The sequence below is a fragment of the Gopherus evgoodei genome, chromosome 12, assembly GCF_007399415.2.
Source record: "Gopherus evgoodei ecotype Sinaloan lineage chromosome 12, rGopEvg1_v1.p, whole genome shotgun sequence".
NCBI lineage: Eukaryota > Metazoa > Chordata > Testudines > Testudinidae > Gopherus > Gopherus evgoodei.
This window is the reverse complement of record NC_044333.1, coordinates 21,710,655-21,723,517: the sequence shown is the minus strand read 5'-3', so window position 1 is coordinate 21,723,517 and position 12,863 is coordinate 21,710,655. Positions and strand designations below refer to the sequence as shown.

General features: G+C 37.9%; 1 protein-coding gene across 4 annotated transcripts in view; it reads right to left on the bottom strand.

The window, feature by feature from the left end:
• ZNF536 (zinc finger protein 536) overlaps positions 1-12,863 on the bottom strand; it is a 422,921-nt gene that overhangs the window by 349,765 nt on the left and 60,293 nt on the right. For all 4 annotated transcript variants that reach the window (XM_030581943.1, XM_030581945.1, XM_030581946.1 and 1 more), the window contains one exon: positions 8,532-8,613. The gene's annotated coding sequence lies outside the window, so the exon portion shown is untranslated. The remainder of the gene's footprint in view (positions 1-8,531; positions 8,614-12,863) is intronic.

The window sequence follows — 12,863 nt, the reverse complement described above, 5'->3', positions numbered from 1 at the left end:
AGCTATGCACACTGGGTGTGTAACCAGCCTCTAACTACTGGGAGTTGGAAGGAATTTTTCCTTGGGTACAGATTATCCCATAATTGCTAACTGCAGGGTTTTTTGAGCCTTTGTCTGAATCAGCTTCTCTGGCCACTTTCAACGGCTGGATGCTGTACTAGATGGTCCACTGGTATGATCCAAAATGGTAATTCGATGAGCTTTGTCAATTGGCTTCGTCTGGCCAATTGTTATCCTAACTACAAGAATTTATTGCAGTTACCCTTACCCGCGCTCCCTTCCCTCTGACACCTATTGCTTGTCACACTCACTTGCTGCATCTTGTCTTAAATGAAGACCCAATCCAGCACACTGAATCCATAGGGCTTGGCTGGCTGGCAGACCTGTGCAGCCAAGCCCTATGGAATTCCAGGGGCTGCCTGACTGGAGGATCAGGACCTTAGAATGGAAAGCTCCTCAGGGTAGGGTCCATGTCATGCTATGTGTACAGTGCTAAGCACCACTGCATTGCACTTTTGATCCCTAAGACTATATAAAAGAAGCCATCTAAAGACACCATAGCAGCATGCCCATAACACCATTGTATGAAGGATAGCAAGTTATGGATAAAAGGACACAATGTAAAAGTAAACATCGTTACCCAATATGCACATAATTTAGTAAAATGTTTTAATAAAATATTTTGGGGATATTTTTCTTAACACAAGGATTTTTTTAATTATCTTAAAGTATTTTTAAAATTAGCATGACAGAACAGAGTAAATGCATGATTTAAAATAAATTAATTAGCAAAAAGGGAATTTATTACCTGATAATTATTTCACTGACTCAGTTATACCCGTGCAGAATGATGAGTAAGTCAGGCAGGCAGGCTGCAGCCTATCATGAGCCATCATTTTAATTCCCCTATGCCCTAATTTACTTCCTCTTCCAATGTGTAGCAGGGTGGTCACTAACTCTCATGGCCAGGGGTCCTTTTTCAGGCACCCTCCCCTCTTGCTGGCCCCATAAGCACTCCACACAGTCTCTGTGTGACTCACAGCATCCTTACCAGGGCTGGTTTAATATCAAATAAAGTTCACGCAGTCCTCAGAGTCCTTAATCACAAAATAGTCCAAACACTCCTCCATGAGTCTCCAGTATAAAGTCCATAATCGTAATTCAATAGTTCATACTTAGTTCTGATTCTTCTGCCACACCTAGAGCTCTTCCTCTGTCAGTCTGCTCCCCCGCAAAGCCACCGGTCCCAGCCCTTTCTGGCTAGAACTTAGCCCTCCGGCCCTGGCTTTCTTCTCCTTCAGAGTCTCTCCTGCTCTGAAAGAGCATGCAGTCTCCATACAGCCCTTCTCCAGAGAACTCATCCCAAATGGAGCCTTTCCAGAGACTGCTGTTGAGCTGTTTCTTTAGTGGTGGTAGACGAGGGTAGGGGAAACCTCTCTTAGGTAGTGAAAAACCAGAAAAAGAAAACAGGACTTGTTTGTGTTTTTAAGCTATCTGTCACAGGGAGTCTCTCTCACTACTGAACTCCTGATGGCCAATCACATTCAAAGGCACAAGAGAGGACAGAAATCACAGCATACACACCTTGAAGCTCCCAGAGTCAACACCATACAATTGTACACGTTACACTGATGGCTTCTCTTGCTCATCTGCCCACTTTCCAAAGCCTCACTGTATTAGCCTATATTGCTAAAGAGAAACTCCTTGACTTGCTGTGTGAATTCATATAAGCTGCTGCACTCCAAAGGTAAGCCACCAAAATAACAGAGATAATATCTGCCACCTCTTCAACCCAGAGGAAGGGAGAGGGGCTGAACATTTAGAGTGGAAAGGTAGCAGATCAGAGGACACAAATATCTGGCCCTGTAACTGGCCCGTGCACCAGCCTGACTGATGTAAGGGAAGGCACTGATCATTCTCCTTTGGTGGCAACTAAGTCCCAAAAATATTTTTATTTATTTATTACATTTAAGAAGCGCCACTTTTCCCCTGAGTTCACAGCTACAATTCAAAAATATTTTGAGGGCAGGATTCTGCGACAAGCTTCTTAGTTGCTTTTAGTAATAAGATAATTATCTGTAACTATATAAGAAATTACAATTTTTTTTAAATCACATAAAAACAGTTTTCATTTTTCCCAATGTATAGAAAAGATTCTCTGCCTACAACTCAAATTATCATTCCTTCCTTTGTGCAAAACGAATTGACCCAGAAAACTAAAAGGGTAACAACCCATATTTGCTGGGCTTATTCAGCAGCCAAAAGTTCATGAAAAACACTGTTGTGTATCACATAGCAACCACTTGATGCCTATTATCAAAATACAGTAGTTATTGAAAAAGTAATATCTTGCACTCTAAAATATAAAGCAGGGCTGTAATGTGTGTTTAGTTCTGTTGGGATATATTCAAGCCTTACCATTTTCTGCCTTTCCACAGCTTTGGCATACTTGGTCAGCTATGCACTTTTCAGTTATGCACTGGGGAAAAAGGGGGAAATTCCTGCAGTGTTTTGCATAGAAGATACTGTCAACTGAGACCAGGGTTTGAGATAACTGTTAAGAGAGGAATTATATGTGCTCTATTTTTGCACAAGTACATTCAGGTTTTTTTTTTAAAATGTCATATACAAGAGTTTGGGAGAGGAAAGAAAAGGGTGATGATTATTGATTCAGCCCTACCTCTGCGGATTGTTGGCTACCCCCAGAGAAAACCACCATCAAATCCCCAGCAAGTAGTCTATAGGTGGACAGATGTCACATTTGCAGTTTTGAATTTGTTTTTCTTATCAGCGCTAGTTTTAAGTCAGGATTCTGAGGCAATCTCTTAGCAGAATTTCATATCAGAAAAACAGTAAACTTGGGCAGAATGCTGTTTCTCCAAATTCTTTATTTTTATTTTTAACAAAAAAAAAAAACCCAAACAACAAAACCTATATATGGGAAGAAATATAATGTGTATTGTGGAAACAATACAGTATTAGCAATCTGGGTTAAAAACTGGAGGAATGTTTTTATTCTAAAATATTTTTAAAGGAACAGCAGTTGTAATAGCTGCTAGGAGAACTTGAGCTGTAGGGCAGACTCCAACCCCCGCAGAAGTTAAAAGAAAGATGCATTGTCTTCAACAAGAGTTAGATCAGACCACTACTTAGAATACAAGGCCAAGGCCAAAATGAATCTCCTTTAGCAACAGGAAGGGGAGATAAAGGGGAGGATGAGGAGAGCATAAACTACCTCAGTGGTAGGCATTACATGCTATCTTCAAGGAGGTAATTTAAAAATCTCTAGAGTATAGTATTTTTTAACAAATGTCAAGAAGAAATTGTTGACTAGCTTAGCTTCCCTCTGCTATTCTTAGGTAACGCTGTATATTGCAGGTGTGCAACATTTCCCTTTGTTTGTTCTGTCATACAGTAATAAGCTTGTTCAGATTATCTACTTATCTAAAAGAGTGGTTAAAATTAATTTGAGTGGTGGAAATACGAGATCACCAGCAGCGTACAATAAGTGGCTAAGAAAGCTAAAAAGGGAAAAAATCAGAATGCATGTTATTTCTAAGGTACCTTACCTTGAGCCTACTGAATGCAGATAAGAGCATGTTTGCGGTTTCCATGATCTATCAAAAGAAAGTGAGTGCTAGGCAGTTAACCCCAACTTCAAGTGTGAAGTAGCTAAGGTGCAGGAAGATGTTCAGGTGCATTAGGTAGCTAAAAGTGAAGAGGTAGTTTTGATGTGATTGATGATGGGTATGGCTGAATGTTTCCAAGATAAGATGGGGAACAAGGACAGAGTGAAGATGTAGCCAGCAATGCTGTATGTGCTTCTGCTCCTCTCTATGAAAGCCCTGGGGGGAAAGAAAAGACCACTTTCCCCACTCGGCTTCTTCAGAGCACCTAAAGGCTACATACCTTCAGCTATCCTCCTTTTTACCTTCTTATGCATTGATATTGGAAAAAGTGTACTATACTTGTATGCCCACTTGAACAGAGTATTTGCATTGTCAGATAGTAGATAGGTATATGAAATACACAGGAATTTCCTATATACAGGAAATATGTGGGCTGGTCATTGGTAGATGATCTTACCATGACTGGATGAGGTAACGGTGGTAATTATAAATGATTAATGAATAGCCATTGTTACAGTAGAACAGTCATGCCTAATTTACCAGCAAGATATTGGCATACTTGATAAAACAAACCATTAAATTTCGGTGAACAGTAAACCCATGAAAATGTTCTACTCTAATAGAGAGAATTTGCGCATAGAGCAATAAAGCAGTACTTTCTGCCCAATTGCATCCCATTCAGAAATTGTACACTTCTTTAGAGAGAGGGGTTCCAATGGTAATTCATGATCTACAAAAAAAGGTTCGGATTATCAGAAGAGCAATACCGACAATACTTTTATGCAAATTATTAGGAAGAGATGAACCAAACTGGCTAACCCAAGAACCAGTTGGAACAATGGCTCACTTTGAGGCTTGAAAAGGTTGAGAAAAAGTAAAAATGATTAATTTTACACTTCTAAAGCAAACCACTTTCACAGTTTCATCTACAGATCTCAAACACTTCACAAACATCAATTAAATTGCAAGACCCTTATGCGGCTGATAAGTGGTATTATCCTCATCTTATAGATATTAATTTAATTTTGTTTGAGATTTAAGTTGATTTCTGCTAGTCAACTGATTTTTGGCTGATTTTTGGCTGGCCTCTAGGGCAGGTTTCACTGTACATTAAACATTTACTTTATTATTTAAAATGGGGAAGCAGTTTTTTCCATCTTGTTTGAAACTCCTGAAATACAAAGATAAACAAAAGTTTCATGATTTTTCTTTTTTCTGACTTGCTATTATATCACCAAGAATCAGTTTTATAGAGCAGATGAGAATGTCTTCTATTTAAATGATCAAGATACAAAATTGCATCCAATGCAGCAGAGAATAATATGATTACAAATACTGCAAGTAATATTATTATGTGACATATAACAATCACAGTCTAATTTTTTTACTAAAAATATGTGTAAAGATTCACACAGTTTATATATTTGTATTGAAAATATTTTTCGTTGTTTAAGCTGATTGCACATTTCATATCATATACTGCTGTACTTTTTAGCATAAATCAAATAAGGAATCCATATAGAACCACACAAGTGTTTGGGGTGTTTTTAGACATTGGTGCTATTGACAAGATTAAAATATTTTTCTCATTCATTATTTATATTGATGTGGTGAAATAATGTGAAAGCGTATGCATTTAACACCACGTCACAAAGTAGAGCTAAAATGTGGACATACTGTTCCCCTGAGATTTAACTGTGAAATTGGTTAAGTATATGTCACCCTGTCTACAATAATGATATCTCTGGGTGATGAAGATTTAAGATGCTTTGTAAAGATGGCATGTTAGCCAAACTCTTAAACCACACTGAAATAAACGTCCCAAGATTATTTCCTGTATGAGAAAGAGCATTATGACTAGGAACCTTGTAGCCAGCATACAGGGATCACGTGTTCAGAAAACGTAACACCAGAAAATAATTTTGATTTGACACCCTGCATAGAGAAAATATTTAACTCAAAAACAATTGGGATGCACTTGCAAACTACCCAGAGTTCAGAGGCAGGTCCCAGTGTAACTTGAAGCCACTCTACCCAGCAACCCAGCAACATTTTTTGCCATTTGACTTTGCCCTTTGCTTTGACAGTTTCTTGGCTTGAGAGTACACAGTCTCCATCTGAGAGTTGGAGGCTAGGATCATGCAATAGAACATGAGAACGGCCATACTGGGTCAGACCAAAGGTCAATCTAGCCCAGTATTCTGTCTTCTGACAATGGCCAATGTCAGGTGCCCCTGAAGGAATGAACAGAGCAGGTAATCATCAAGTGATCCATCCCCTGTCTCCCATTTCCAGCTTCTGGCAAATAGAAATACCTGATTTTGGAGGCAAAATGCATGGATGCATTATGGCTGAATTCTAAACCAGGAACAGCATTGCATGATTCCAACTGCCAGCTCACAGGGATTAATCTGCAGAGTAACTCTTTGCTAAGAGGCAAGGAATCTGCCAAAAAGGAAGGTGAGAACAAAGTCATTGTAGCAAAATTGATATTGTTGGGTAGAATGGCAGGGAGTTACACTGGAACCTGCTTCCCATAGTGTGTGGGACAGTGTGAGGAGAGCTAGGTTGGTGGTTTGGGGTAAGAGTGAGGAGAAAGAAAAATAACATTTCAGACCAAATGCTTATTCTTACGAACTCTGATCTCACCTATAATAAACCCAGGGAAATATCCAGAAGGTGGTGAATGTTTAAAATGCGCCCTTTAACAAAGCAACACAATGTAACTGGTATCTTTCTTTACATGTCAAACAGTTTGCCTAACAAATCATAATAATGCAGAATGATATAAAATTCACCCATCAAGCCCAAACACAGGCACAAAGATTACCACGGCAAAGAATTGTGAATTTCATTAAATGTGTTAAAGGGAAAAAATCAGCTTTGAAAAATAGTAATCCTGTCTTTCAACAAAAATATTATAGGAAGCTATGAATTTGGTAGATCTGAATAGGATGTTGGTACATGTTTTACTAAGGTAATATAATGGCACACTATTATTAGATCACATTAATCATTACTGTGCCAAAGGCACTGACAGCACCACTGAAAAGGATTGAAAGGGCTGGTAATGGATATAAATTACCCATTGTGTGATAAAAGGATTTTTACTAAGAAGGTAAGAATAAAACAGCAAATTTCTAATATAACTGTTGTGTAAAAACCAAAATAAAAGTAATCCACAGTCAGTAATATCCACAAAATCAGAAAGTAAGCACTTTGAAACAAGATAAAGTCACAATAAAAATTGTATACAATGTAAAATTAATTTCTTGGTGCATAATATTGCTATCAATTTAAATGCTTTACGTGATGATCTCCAAGGAATACGGTCAAGAGAAAGATAGGTTTAGCTAATTAGAACTGAATATGAGTTTATGTAAATATATTTAACTTCCTCAGCAGTATCATAGGTTACAATGAACCCCAAAATTACAAGACGTGTTATAGTATTTAATTTTCTCTTCTGTTCTCTGTAAGTTAAAATCACAACAAATAACTGAACTCTGAAATGGTTTCATTTCGATTCCAAATGATGAAGCCATTAGAAAACATGGCAAGCCTTTGCTGAGCTATTTAGCCATTTGACTAGTACCTTTTTTGTTACCAACACCACTCTTTCACTTAGGCAAAAATCTTATGGACATCAATAGAAGTCACTGAACTCAATAAGCCAAACTGTATCTTTATTTTACAACAGTGTAAATCCAAAGTAGCTCCACTGAAGTCAGTGGAGTTACTCCAGATTTAAATCAGTGTAATTTTGTCTGAGTTAATCGTGTAGGACAGGACAGAGCATTCTTCATCAAATTTTAAAAACTGTGGCTCAGATCCTCACATTGGTGTAGTTTTATTATTATTTTTTTTTCTTTTATAGATGCAGACATCAATCCTGGAAATACTTAAGTATGTGCTTAACTTTACTCACATAAGTAGTTCCAATAAGTTCAACGGGACAATTCATATACCTAAAATTACTCACCTGCATGTGAGTGTGCAAGGTCAAAAGCTTTGATGGGCATGAATCTCTTCTCACCAGTTATAAATCAGTGTAACTTCGCTGAAGTACGTAGAATTAGTGCTGATTACACGTGTAAAATTGAGAGGAGATTCAGGTGCCATGATTGTAATGTGAAAGTAACACAATAGGAATTCAACTTTGAACCGGAAGCCATCAGAATTTTGGATTTAAGAATCAGTTAATAATTGTAGAATTAGTTATAGGAACAAAGCAAGACTTTTTTTCAAAATTTAGGACCCTGGGGCCTGATTCTGATTTCACTGTTTTTTACCCCATTGTGAACCGAAAGGGTTAATAGCAGTTACTTTTGAACTGCACCGATATAGCTGAGAGGAAAATCAGGTCTATAACCTATTATGGAAAAACCCCATTGATTTAAGTAGGTGTTGTTCGCATAGTAATACAGAACAGAAGAGTGCCCTTAATAATATGCATGAGAGATCTTCAATAGAACTTGTTCAAGAAACAAAATAAGTGATAAAATGAATACAACAAACTCCAATCATGAGTTTCATGGATTTTTTTTTTAAATCAACAATCTGCTCATAAAGTAATAAACAATGATTTATTTCTAATACAATTTTACATACCAGCTGGGTAAGATGAACTTTCATGATTTTACAAAGCAGATTTTTACTTGAAAAAATCTATTCATAATCAATATTCTATAGGCAGTTTTTCCGTGAAAGAATAAATTAAAATGTTTTGGTAGAGGGATAAGAAGATGCATATGTTTGCTACAAAAACTGGATTGTAAATTGTTAATTCAGGTAGGTCATTTTAATGCAGTTTATTAAGATGGTGTAACTAAGCTGTTTTGCATAAACCTCATTCATAAACAGAGAAAAAAGTTAGGCAATAATATAATGAATGATCCTTACCAGGTAACTCTCAAACCACTGAATCTTTCTCTTGGCTGAGAGAAATTTCTAGTGACATGGGATAGGTACTGAAGGTCAGGAACTGTAAAAACAAGAGATGTGAGAAATTTAAAATATCAAAACCCTATGTTTAAACAAGTCTCTTAAACTAAAACTTTACAATGCCACTCCCAAGCAGTTCTAATGTAAGAATGTATAGAGAATACTTAGGATGAGAGTATTAATAGGATTAACACTTTTTTTTTAAGGGCTCAATAATGCGAGTGTTTGGTGGTCATTTATTTTTGGGAACTGAAAAGTGCTTTCAGCTCTGGATTGTTCTGAGAGGGAGAACCTCTCTTCAAGACAATGCAGAGGAACAGACTGAAACTCTTCTGATCCTATCCCCTAGACAGTGCAGCAAGAGAGGACAAAACAGGATAAAACAAAAGTTGCATAGCAGACATACTGTAGAAATCCAGTTATTCTCTTTGACATTCATACTCTAATCTCTCAAACCGAGTCAGAGAGAACAACTACTAATTGTGTTTCTACTTTTTTAATTCCATTTTATAACAGAAATAAGTCCTTTGGAGATGATCTCATCTAATAAACCCCATTTAAAAGAGATAAGAGCCAGAAGTAAAAGCCAAGATACAATACTTCCAAGGTATTTGTCTGTTGCGAATTTAGGGACATTACATTAGTAACGAAGTACAAACAAAAACAAAGGGAGCTCTTATAGCAAAATAAAGTTCACAATATTAAAGCTATAATCTACAGACTTTAAAGCTGAGAATTCTAGGCATATTTATGCCCATGCATGCCTGACAAATGAAATTAAAGGTCATTCTCAAACAATACACTCTTCTATCTATACTAACTTAAGTAGTTTATACATCAGGCTACAGGCTCTCAAAACCCAGTACAGTCATCACAGGGTTAGGGCCCCATCTTGCAAACTCTTGTTACCAAGCACAGCGCTTACTTCTCTGAGGAGTCCCATTGTCTACACCTGGTATTCAGTGTTTGCAGAATCATGTCCGTAACTTCTGAGAGAAAAAATGAATTTCTTGGTCATTTTACTGCAGTAGGGCTAAATCTTTCAACAATTAAATGAGAAAGGGTTGCGGGACTATGCCCTTTGTTCCCTTGAAGGGTAAATAACAATTGGGCTTATTTATATTGAAGGTCCAGAATACAACAATTTTACAACTCACAAATTCTGATTATTTTTTTTTAAATAAAATAGCCTTGTAACAGCACACTAAAGATCCGGGACCAGACTTTCTCACTGACTTACACTTTCTGCAGTAATTTAAACCCCCTCTGTGGCCAGGACAAATAGCCTCTTGCCTCATTTATATCTATTCCAAAATGCTGCTGCAAGGTTATTTCTAGCTCATCAATTTGGCCACATCAACAGCTTCCCTTCTCCATTGCATCAAACACAAACTATTTGTTTTCACTTTTAAAGGCCCTTGCAGGTCTATCTCAGCCCTACCTATCATCTCTCATAAAGTACTGAGCCATTGACCCGGTCCATTGTTCTGTAAATGATGCCAGTCTTGAGCGCCCATTTAAAAAGTTTTCCAAGAAGCACCTTTGTGGTTCTGCCATGCTGCCCCTCTTGCCTGGGAGGAACTCCCCATAAAAAAATCTGCAAAGCCACTTCATTGTTCTCCCTAAATCATTCCTTAAGGCTCTCTTCTGCCATAATACCTATAAAGAAAATCAAAAGTAGCTAGACAGCTGATTTGAGGTGGCCCATTTTTCATGTTTATTGGTATTATTTCATGGCTTCCTTGTGCTCCCCCAGCTTTTGTTTTATTCAGCAGTTGTCTATAGTCTTTACTTAGATTGTAACATGGCAGGGATAGTCCCCTTGTTTGTGCTTGTACAATGCCAAGCACAATGGGGCCTTGCCCTCTAAGTGCTACTGCAATACAAATAAATAATAATGCATCTGTGCACGGTGCATGCAAAGAAGGTCCAAACCATTTTCATTCTGATGTCCCATTTTTTGCAAGCATAAATGGCTATACCTGGTGCAAAGCGGTGTAAAACTGGGCCCATAGTCTACAGCACTGGCAGAAGAGTATTTTAACCTTTCATAAATAATTTGGGTTTTCAAAGCCTGGTCAGTCAGATTTTGTCCCTCCTTAAATCCAAAATCAGGATCAGTGTGGATCCAGGTCACTTTTATACATATCCCCACCCCCTTTCAGAATTCATATAAGTGATTCTGGTGTATTGACCCTTCTCCAGGTATTTGAAAACAAACAGAGCAAGAGCAAACTCCTGGACAGCTGTATCTATTAAAGCATTTATCACATAATATTTCCAATTGTACAGTGTCTAAACGGAGGTGACAGCTTATTTGGCATTTATTTATTTATTTTGTTTATGTCTTCAATTCAGATATACCTTTTTAGTGTTTACTTGTAACTCATTCAAAGTAAGAATGCTGAGAACTAGAAACAAAGACGATAATAAGCTGTTGCTTTTGAAAAGACGTTATCTCACTAAATGGGTTCTTAGTGCTCCTATGCCAACATCGTAGACTACATTTTTGCTATACTATTACAAGGCTATTTGTGTTAAAAAAAAAAAAGGCAGATTTTACAAACACGCTCATGACTTGCAAAATTCTAAGAATGATTCTCAAGGGGCTTTCACTAAGATGCTTTATAAATTCTGATGACAGACAGAACACAGTATGGCTTCATCTCTTAAAGTCCTGTACTGATTTGTTTGGAGGCTTCGTGTCATTGATCAGCATGTCAATGTCTCTTGCAATCTGCTTTCCAGTTCATGACTGTGAGTGAACCCCTCAGGTTAAAAAGCTTAAATGATTTAAGATCTGTGATACGTAACCTCATGGACAAATTGGGAAAATCTGTAGCTGTGCACATTAAGCTGTAGTAGAAATGATTTAAAACTTTATTAAAAGATATTTTACTTACCTGTGCTAATATGATTCTAACATATTTGACACTGTATATGCAGATATTTTAAAGGGGTACGCTGCAAGCATGAAAACAAATTAAGATAGTTCCATTTATATCAAATTGGGCCACTTTAAAAAAAATGTGCATTGCGCACCCCTGCAGACCAATTTATCAACCAATTGATCCTCCAGGAGCAAAATACCAGTGCAGTAACTTTGGCCTCCCCAGTGAAAGAATCAGTTCCCTCAATGCACATGAGCAGCAACGAAAGTTACTGCACACAGCCCTTCTCTGCAAGAAGAATAAACCTGGGATGCCTTCACAAAAAGCCCGGTAAAGAGTACTGTGGAGACATATGAAATGCAATTATTCTTCACCTAAACATGCACATGTAACTCATTACTGTTAAAAGGAATCTCTCTCACACATGCACATTAAACAGAGAGAGGGATGTCTCCTCTGGGGAGGAGAGGAGGGAGGGATTTATGCAGGTGATAAGAATTATGTACGGAAAACTATCACACAACAATGGGAGAATAGACCCTTAAAGTACAGACTCACTCAGAACCGCTGAGAGCTTTTCCTGAGTGGGGAGAGAGGGCAGATTTCAATCATCAGGGCCTCAGCACCACATCCTAGTCCCACTGAAATGAATGGAAAACTCCCATTGATTTCAGTAGGACAAGGACTGGCCCCTCTGTAAACATACCTTTTCAGGAGATAACATATCATATTTAACTATTTTTTCTATCAGTTGTTTCCTGGTGGCCTCACAAAAGCTGCTATAGATGCTATGGCTGTTAGAAATGCATAGCCAGAAAGACAGACATGTAGGCAGGCAAACAGACTGAACTACATTCAGTCCAGACCAGCAACCCTTCTATGGGAAAACTTTCAGTTGAGTTCAGCGTGAATGTTGCATACACTGTAATTGCAGGTTAGGAAACACTGGGCCTTAAAGGCCCATTTAAATGTCACTAGGAGTTACATGTACAAATGGAGAGGGAGAACTGGCCCCTAAAGCAGGATTTTGGAATTCATCTTAGTGTTTTTCTATTGTTCTCTAAGAACCAAGTTTGCACCCGGAGAACTGGTACCACAGTTCTTGGGTCAGGGCATGATTTCAACTCTTGACACAGCAGGTTACACTGTGAACTGCTGACTTGACTTGCAGTGGGGGCAGGCCTTCCATCCCATATGCTCTCTTCACTTCTACTTGGAGATTCCCAAAAGCAAATACTGGTTTGTAGGATGAGGGAAGAGAGGGCAGAGAGTTTGTGGTAAGAATAAATAAACTTCCCACCACTAAAACAAATGCCCTTTCTTCCAGGTGAACCTGAATCTTTATTGCAGTGCAAGAAAGTCCCCTCATTTCACTGAGATACATGCAGCATACTACAAA